The following is a 10,115-nucleotide window of genomic DNA, read 5'->3' on the forward strand; positions in this document are numbered from 1 at the left end:
ATCTAGAATATTCTAGAAATTGTTAAAACATGATATTCTGGAACAATCGGGACATAAAAAAATTTAAGAATGTTCTAGAAAAATGACCAACATTTTGACCACTCTGGAATGTTCAAAAAACTTAATGTTACTAATTATATACATAATAAAACAAGTTTTGAATGTTTATCTTCATATTTAGTTTCAAATGTACGTTCATGTGCAGTCATTTGCATATACTAGTAACAGAAAAATCAATGAAGAATGTTTCTTATAATTATCATTTTTATTTAAAGATAATCATGCATTGCATCCTTTGATCATACAGTGTACATGTATATCAAAAAAAAAAGATAAATCTGAAAATCAATATTTTTGCTGAACAAAATACAAGTAAATGTATTCTGCGTCCACATTTTGATATGAAACGAATTTTCCAGTTTTAACGTTGTTTATAGAGGAAAAAAAAAATAAATATCAAGCATGCCATATATAGTAAATTATTGTAGAATAAAAAGTTTGTTAACAGAGAGTTAATGAACTTTAAATTTGAAGAAGAATACTTCTTTTATTTTTAAATCAGATACCATGTGTTATGAAACATTCTTTATAGACATATAGTTCATGGGCGGGATCTGTAGGATAATAATGATGATATTGTTTTCCATGGTAAAAGTTTCAAAAGGAACGTCAAACAAAGGAAATAAAAAAAAAAAAAAAAAAAAGGAAAGTCTATGGGGAAGTTTCAGCTAGGTTTTTTATTGATCGAAATGCTATTTATAAAGAATTTGATGGCCTTTCCTTGTAAAAAAGTGCAGCTAAATCCCTGAGTGAAATGCTAAATCTAAATATTCATATTTGCTTGGCTGTGTGAGATCCTGAGAGAAAATTTGGAATTTATTTGTAGGAAAGTCTCACGATGCTAACTGAAAGAGATTCTGTCTCCCCTTTGTTTGAAGAGAAGTCTCACTATGCTAACTGATAAAGATTTTGTTTCTCATTCGTTTGTAGGGTGCTCACTTGGGTCCATGAGCGAGATGATTCCTGTTTCGCTTCTCTTATGAGATTCTGTTTCCCATTTATTTGTTTGGGGAAAACTACTTGGGTCTTTGAGCCAGGTGCCAATTAATAAAGATTTTTGGTTACCACTGGTTCATATGGAAGTCTTAGTTTTCTTTCAGATCCAGATGGTACAAATTTCTGTTTTCCTGATGACCCTTACCAAAATATTGCCTTCCTGCAAATATTTGCTGCAAGTCTGCAGCAAACTTGCTGCAAGCTTAGCAGACATTGCTGCAAGCTTGCGGCAATGTAGCCAAAAAAAAGCATGACAGTCTATACAAAGCCTTGGTGTTTGCAGCAAGTTAGCGGGAAGTCTGCAGCAAGCTTGCTGCAAACATTTTACCATGCAAATGAGGTTTGCTGCAAGTCTGCAGCAAACATTGGGTTTTTCCCAAAAAGGGAATTGCTGCAAGCTTGCGGCAAACATTGTAACCCCCGCAAACATTGCTGCAAGCTTGGGGGAAACATTGCTGCAAGCCTGCCGCAAACATTGCAGCAAGCTTGCAGCAAACATTGCTGCTAACTTGCAGCAAACAATTTCCTTATGGTTTTGGCACATTCCTTTGTACAAGCAGCAAGTTCACAGAAAGCCTTTGTCCTGACCTAAATCTGTTAAGTCTAGAGAAAATCCACCACGTTTCTGAAAAGATGCAGTTTTATGAAGTTATGATAGGCCCTCTTTACGTTCCTAGACAAAGTTTTCATACCTTTGTAAAATGAAAGTGCATGATAGCTTTTTATATAAACAGAACTTTAAGAACTTTACATATAATTTTTAATGAATATTTTTGTGATTACACATTTACTAATTAATTTGATAACATTTAACTGATTTGGGTCCATTAATACTTTTAAGAGGTATACATATGTGATATCAAAAAGAGGACTGAAATTCATAAGAAACAGATTTAGATTTGACCTAGCATTTACATCAGTTACTCAAATGTGCTTTTAAGAAATATTCTTTCAAATATCAAAATAAATTAAAATCATTTCTTACCAATTAGATATCATTGATAGAATGAACACATACATCCAGAGTTTGGCACTTTTAATCATTCAAATCGATGTATATTCCTACCAAAATACTGAAACATGTACAACTTCAATTCCAACATTTCAAAATGGCCAGTTTTGTGTTGACCCAGTACAATCTGCGTTTCATTGGCTGATTTGACTTGTTAACTGTTCTTGCGAACTTCCTGCAAACATTTGAATTGTGAAAAGTTTCCTGCGAACTTGCTGCGAACATTAAATTGGCGTGAATGTTTCTTGCAATGTTCCTGCAAACATGTTGGGTTCCTGCGAATTTGCTGCAAGCTTGCAGCAATTGCTGCAATGTTTGCCGCAAGATCGCAGCTAGCGGCAATCATCTGCGAACAAGAAAATTTTCTTCCTGCGAACAATTTTGTTTGCTGCAAGCTTGCAGCAGACTTGCTGCAAGCCTGCAGCAAACATATCAGTTTGGTAAGGGGAGATGCTATCTGAAAAAGATGTTAATTGTAGGGAAGTCTCAGCTCGGGTCACTGAGCAAGATGATACCAATTTCGGTGTTCTTGATGAGATGCTAACTTTTAAAGATTCTGTTCCCTAGTTGTTTGTAGGGAAGTCTTACGATGACTGATAAAGATTTTATTGTTTGTAGGGAAGTCCCACGATGCCTGATACGGATTTTGTTTGTTTTGTTGGGAAGTCTCATGATGACTGATACGGATTTTGTTTGTTTTGTAGGGAAGTCTCATGATGACTGATACGGATTTTGTTTGTTTTGTAGGGAAGTCCCACGATGACTGATACGGATTTTGTTTGTTTTGTAGGGAAGTCCCACGATGACTGATACGGATTTTGTTTGTTTTGTAGGGAAGTCCCACGATGACTTATACGGATTTTGTTTGTTTTGTTGGGAAGTCTCACGATGACTGATACGGATTTTGTTTTGTAGGGAAGTCTCACAATGACTGATACAGTTTTGTTTGTTTTGTAGGGAAGACCCAGCCCGGGTCCCTGAGCGAGATGATATCTATTTCGGCACTTTCAATGAGATGCTGACTGATGCTGTTTCCCATTTGTTTGTAGGGAAGTCTCAGCTTTGGTCCCTGTGAGAGATGATGCCAATTTCTGTTCTCTCGATGAGATGCTAACTGATAAAGATTCTGTCTTCTGTGTCAGCTGGGGTTCCAGAGTGCGATGTTGAGTGATCCCACAATGAGCAAACTGTTGATGAGATGCTAACTGTATAAGATGTTGTTTGCTTGTAGGGAAGTCTCAATGTGACTGATAAAGATGTTGTTTGCTTATAGGGAAGTCTCATTATGCTAACGATAAAGATTTTGTTTCTCTTTTGTTTGTAGGGAAGTCCCAGCTCGGTTCCCTGAGTGAGATGTTGAGTGATCCCACAATGAGCAAGCTGTTGATGGGCGGAGGGGGAGGAGCAGGTGGACTGGGGGCTGCAGGCCTGGGTGGCGGACTAGGAGGTTTAGGGGGTGGAATCGGGGGCCTAGGAGGTAAGCATGATATGTTATCGGAATAGAAAAAATAAATTCATGTAAGGCCCAAGGGCTGTTAACATATTAAAAATACATTTAAGGACCTAGAGTAATGAAGTAGTATTCGAAGCAGAAATGATAAAGATTGAAAAAGCGATATCAAATCCCTACAAACTAATTATTAAGATATCAGTAAAAAATTGAGATAGTATGATAACTGCCTATTTGCTATAAAATTAATACACAGTTAGAATTGTGATTCTTTGCACTCACATTTTAAAATTATGCTTTAGATGACAGCACTTATTTTTATTTGAAGCGTATGGAAAGGATTTACTCTATCTTATCCTTTGGGGCTTCATCTTGATGCACCATTTCTAAATAAAGTTTCTATTTAGAAATGCAGATTTCGAATGGCATGGAATATATCTTGGAATTTTCAATCTATGCTTGACAAGCTTACAAAGAATAGAGATACAGATTGACAATGATTTAACTTCGATACTAGTAAATGCATGTTTGACTCAATCATGCAAACAAAGAATTGTTAATTTAAGTAAAATACCCAAAATATACAATTGAGTTGTTTTATTTGAATGTCTTCGCCAGGTGAGTCTTCTTTAAACTTGGGATCTTCTGATGGAGAACCCAATGCAAATGTTGACAGATCCCACAATGAGGCAGTTGTTAACTTCCGGAGGCGGGGCGTCAGCAGGGGGTATTCCAGTTCTATAAATAAATGTACTGTCCATTTGGGACAAAAATCGTTTTATAATGTCCATATTTTTATTGAAATCTTTAACAAATTCCCTGAAACGAAGTTTTCTTAATCAAAATAGAATTTAAACCCTCCATTCCCCAAAACCTGATACTATATCAAAGAATTTATTTGAAATGACAAATTCGATGCAAAATGATGATCTGTAATACAATATATTTACTATTTTGATTAAGTACACATACAGAGAAGAAATAAATCGACTTTCGAATCATATTTCTTTTTTCATTTGTAAAGGTATCGACCCAGCTACCTTGTCGGCTCTGATAGACATGCAGAGTGCACCTTTACTGGACACAAACATGCTAACTCAGCTCAGCCAATTAAACGACCTTATTCCTCCAGCCCCCACTACCCCCAAACCAACCAAACCAGCTACAGTGAAACCAGTGTCAACCATCAATCTATCAATAGGTTTGTTAACAAGAGATTTAGAAAGAATCACCAATATTAATTACTTGTTTTAGGTTATTAATTATTTACAATCAATTATCATGAATTAATTACGAGCTTTATTGGTACATGTAATAAGTCATCAAATTTCATGAATGCTTATGGTTTATTATGATTCCGATGGGTATATTCTTTTACCTTAATAATTTCAATACAGTTGTTAAGATGTTTCTATAAATTTTTCAAATGCCATTAATTTTTTTTAGTAGAGAACGTTGAAAAATAAGCCTCTTTAGCATATGCTTTGCACCGTGTTTCTAAACTTTGATTTTTTTCTTTGTCTTTATATAATTCTGCTTCAAAGGAGGTTCCTCGGCTACTTTGGGAAAGGAACAATCACTTGCAGACCTTATCAAAAAACTTCAGTTGAAGAGAAAGAAGAAGGAAGCTGCCGAAGCTGCTGCAGCTGCCATAGAAACCGTTCCTAATGGCAACCTAGGAGCAGTGTTTTCAGAAACCCTCAAACCCAGTAACCTCAACCCTAACCTACCAGTGGCAAAAATTCTGGAACTCGCTAAAGACGGAATCGTACGTATGAAAAAGATAATCTGTTACCATATCCTCACATCAAATTCCAAATATTATTAATTTATTCAGTTAAAGCAATGCATTCACTGTCATTAATCCCCATTTGCCATGTTATATGCTTCGAGCGAATACTGATTTGATTGATTCATTCATCCGTCATTCTGAAATCAACAAGAATATGAGACTTTATTTTCTACATTGTAGATAATTTTTTAAATCTTTATATGGCTAATATAACTGCAATATGTACGATTTTTATTCAGACTTAAATTAAATATCATTTTATCGCCGTTTTACTTTGAAATAAACAAAATCGTGCGGTATGCTCTTTTCAGGGTGTTGCTCCAAACCTTCAAAACATGGTTTGCCCTACAAAACAGTGTCCCTTCCCTCTAGCGTGTGGTAATCCGGTAAAAACTTACACACCCGAAACATTCTTCGTATGCCCGGAATGTCCAATGTGCCCCGGGGACATTCTCAAAGGTGTTTCTGCCAGACTAGGGAAAGTTGTCAGGATAGCAAATGCAAAGAAAAAGAAGACCAAGGCAGCAACTTCTAATAGGTAACGTATTCAAGTGTATTATTACTGACATACTGCATCGCATGGCTTTCCATATTTGCTTATTGCTTTGTTTGCATGTTCTCTTTAACCGATGATGACACAGTAATAAAAATAAATTTGCAAGAAAAAAGTACAGGGTAATCATTAATTAACATAATTTTTTTCTGATAGCCTATCTAATATGCAAGTTAACAAAAAAAACTAATCAACAGATATAATCAATGAATGCTGAAATCTTTTATAAACAATATTATAGATTCATAGTATGCCATCATTTAAAATCAACTCTTTCTTTCAGAAAACTGGAATACAAAGTATTTCCAACTCGCATAACACCGATTTCTCATGTGAATCACCCATATTTATCGCATATGCTGAAATTTCATTTCTGACATCCTTAGTGCGCATGCTTACTGGAGTGTTTAATATGCATGCAATTTATTGCTTATATGTGCTGCGGTGCTTTGAGGAATATCGCTTGAAGCGGAATGAATGAAGAAGATATTGAAGGAAGGAAGAGATTGCTTTGAATTAAAATCATTATTTATCATTATTTTCACAGGTCAATACTCTTGGATGTTCATGTACTGTTAGCGCTACAGATAACTGATATTTGCATCACATGGCATCATAGTAGCTTCATATTCATGTGTATAACCCAAAGCAAATATACTGCGTTGAATGGCCCCATCTAAAAGTTTCAATTTTCAAAGCATGGTGCATGTTTTGGTAAAAGTCATGCAACTGTTCTATGAAATATTTTATCAAAGTACTCCAAAATATTTTTTCCTACAAATGATATGAGAAGAAAATTTAAATTGTTAAAGTTTGAAGGGGAATTTTAGGAAACATAAACTTTTACACGAAGTTGATGTTTTGTTGCAGAAGCGCACGATATTCGTCTTATGACGTCATGAACTTCGCAGGATGAATTCTGCAATCCTAAAGTTCATAGCTGGATTGTCACCTCAAAAGACCAGTGCTAGGGAAGTTAAACTCACTGACCACCATCAACATTGTATCATTCATGTGTTCCTACAATCTAACCATAACTAGGCTTTTGTGTATGATATAAATTACTCAAAAACCAATTTGTGTGATAACTTTCACGACTAGAATACTCTCTGTTTGCTGAGTTCCATATATATTTGTTACTGGTTATGCTAAAACTGTTTATTCACAACCAGCGCTTATTTCATATGCTTCACAGTACTTTATAAGCATTAAACAAGAAAATATATACCTTAATCACTGTTCTTATCTTATTATTATATTATATGTGAGAAGTGGACCATTGCACAATTCTTGTAAAAATTTTCATTCAGATCTTTCACATCATTTCTGTTTTAAGCATATCAAATATATCTCATTTCATATTTATGCATTTTAGTAAAAGTAACACACAAGCACAATAGTAATAGGACTTCTTGTAATTATATGTGTTCATTATAGCCCATCACTGCTTGAAGTAGGCCTTTTAATTCAACAGATTAAAATTATTTCTAAGTAAAGGACAGACATGAGGGATCCATTGTAATTGAAAATGTAAATGATATTTTGAGTGTTTGTTTCGAATAAGTTCTTTAAAAAGAAAGTGTTCGACAACTCAAATCTTTCAATGGTACTAACATTGTTAAAAAAAGGTTGTACTAATTTGAAATGTAAATGTTGACAATAAGCTGTTCTCATTGAATGATCATGCCACTTTTTGGTATTTTTTTTTGTTTTTGATTTCCGCTATACATTAATTGTTTTAATATGGGAAGAACCAGTGTATCTCCCGGGTTTGTCCTACAATACGTGTTCTCTAGAAGTAGATAGTTGTAATTCATCTGCTTACATACTAACAGACAATAAAGGTGCTGTAAAAATATTTTGTCAATAATTTTATCAAGAAGTCATCCAACCAAATACATGTACTACCAAATTTTAAGTGTTCGGAGCTTATTCTTTTAATAAGGATATGTTTAAATAATTGTTATTATTTTGAAGTATAAACGCATATGAAAAAGTCCTGTGCTTTAGTGTTGTGTAAGTTGAAGAACGTGGAAAGACAAGATTTTATTTTTGAAAATCAAAATATGGAGCGAACCCAAACCCTTATTTTAATTTTTTTCTGAGGTTATTGAAAACTGAGTACACTTTTATGAAAATTGGTTTAAAGTTTCATTTCTATTAATATACATAGATCATGCTCTGAATTTTATGATTTGATAATTTGAAAGAAAACAAAAACCATTAGAATTACAGTATTTTTTTTAATAAAAGGTACAGAATATAGTGTTTAACATATATGTAATGTTTTCTTTATACAGTAAAAATAAGAAATCGCCATTTGAGGTCATGGGATGATAGCACAACGGCAAATAGCACCACAAAGGAAATTCTATCAATAAAACACAAATATAATCATTGCCTTTTCATTTTTTTCTCTTGTTTTCAATAATGCCTCTATCAACATGTTTTGTGTCGTAGTAGTAAAAGAATTGTGATGTTTGAAAAATAAACATTGAGTACCTAATTCTGTGTTATTTATTTTTTTTAAATCTGTTAATTGTTTCATTGAAACAATGTCGCACTTTTTAAAAAAATAAAATGAGATTAATACAAAATCTGATTGGTCATATTTCAATTTTGTGTGAATTTACTTATAATTTACATCAATACAGTAACATTGACTAGAATTTTACGAGAAGACACGAAGAAAGTATTTATCATTTGTTCTGCTTTACAAGTTACAAAAAGAATAATCTTTGTACATTTATTTGTTACAAATCACACAGACACAAAATGATAAGAAGTCAGATAATTAGCAGAAATCCGTGATCGAAGGGTTGGATCCTTGGTCGCAGCTGACCTAAGTCGATAAAAAATAGGTAGTAACTACTCCTTCGCCAAGCGCTTTGTACTTCAAAGTAAAAGTTGGGAGTCCTTTGTATAAGACCTTTGAAACCGAGGCTCCGTGTCACGGCAGGCGTTGGCATGACAGAGATCTCCCTCACTGCTCAGTGGTCCTAGGTGCCCCGTAAAGGTCTAATTTTAAAAATTGTATGGTGCCGTCTTTAAATGTCAGAATATTTATGCAAAATTATCTAACATGACGTAAAACAACACACAAACAATCAATGATTAAATCCAAAACCCACAGAAGAATTTCAGGATAAAGTTGTCTGTGCTTTTAATATCATGGCATAAATTTCACACCTCTTGGATGGCTTTATTATAAGTTGAAAAGAGATTGAACTGATAATCATTTTAGGAATGAGTCTAATTCTTGGCCAAATTATTCGAGTATAATTCGAATATGTGTTTTAATAATTTGGCCAAAAATTAGAGTCACTCCTCAAAATTAAAGTCTAAAATCTTTAAACAACTGTGGGTGTAAAATTTCGTTGCTTTTTATTACATGTAGTCCCGAGTAACGGAAGTGATGGGAAACGATGGGAGGTAAAAACTGATACATAGGCCTTGCAGTCATGTTGTTTGTTTACATGTGGTGAGATGGAATTACTGTTTAAAGTTAAAGGAACAGTTATCAAATCTGGAATTTTCCATGAATCCCGAGAACTGGAAATGAGGGAATTGCATGGATACAGATGATTCAGCTGGTTTTTGTTTCATTTTTAGATATATTAACCAAACAGAGGATAGAATTCGAATACAATCAAAATTGAATTACTTAATGGAATTTTATCCAATATGGATAAACCTGGTTATTTCGTGCAGCTTAATGTTTTACATGCAAAGATAGATAACTCTTAGTTTCTTTAACATTGAACGTCATAAATCATCGGGCTCGGTGCTTAAAAAATTCTTGTATATTTCTTGTATGCGCATGTCTTCTAGAATATTCCAAAGATTTTTTGAATCTGTAAATTGAACGAAGCAGACGCAAAGATTTTTTAAAAGAATTAATCGATCATCATCTGCTGATTTATTGTCAAATACAAGTAAATATGTTACGTGTATCAAGAGCTTCGAAGGCCAGAAGACCTTATTTCAGAGAAATCACAAGAAGTTCCGTATCCAGACCTAAAACATAGAGAAGGCCTAGCTGTAGAAACTCGTGCAGTTCTGAACATGATGTCGCCATTGTCGAGCAGGCACCTGACTTAGAGTCACTGTAACTTCCTTAGTTTACCTGTTACCTGCTAATCCAGCTCAACATAATCGAGGTACAGTTTAATTTCTACCTGAAATCCTTTTATTAATTATCATATTTTTAATTTTTACGAATTTCCATACAATGCAACATTCAAATGACGTC

The 10,115-nt window shown here is 34.0% G+C and overlaps 1 pseudogene; it reads left to right on the forward strand.

Moving 5' to 3' along the window:
• Positions 1-3,117: 3,117 nt before the first annotated feature.
• LOC134260635 (uncharacterized) lies at positions 3,118-5,848 on the forward strand (annotated as a pseudogene).
• Positions 5,849-10,115: the final 4,267 nt, after the last annotated feature.

Source organism: Saccostrea cucullata, unplaced genomic scaffold, assembly GCF_032062105.1.
Source record: "Saccostrea cucullata isolate Sc308-1 unplaced genomic scaffold, CSIRO_AGI_Scuc_v1 ctg18097, whole genome shotgun sequence".
NCBI lineage: Eukaryota > Metazoa > Mollusca > Bivalvia > Ostreida > Ostreidae > Saccostrea > Saccostrea cuccullata.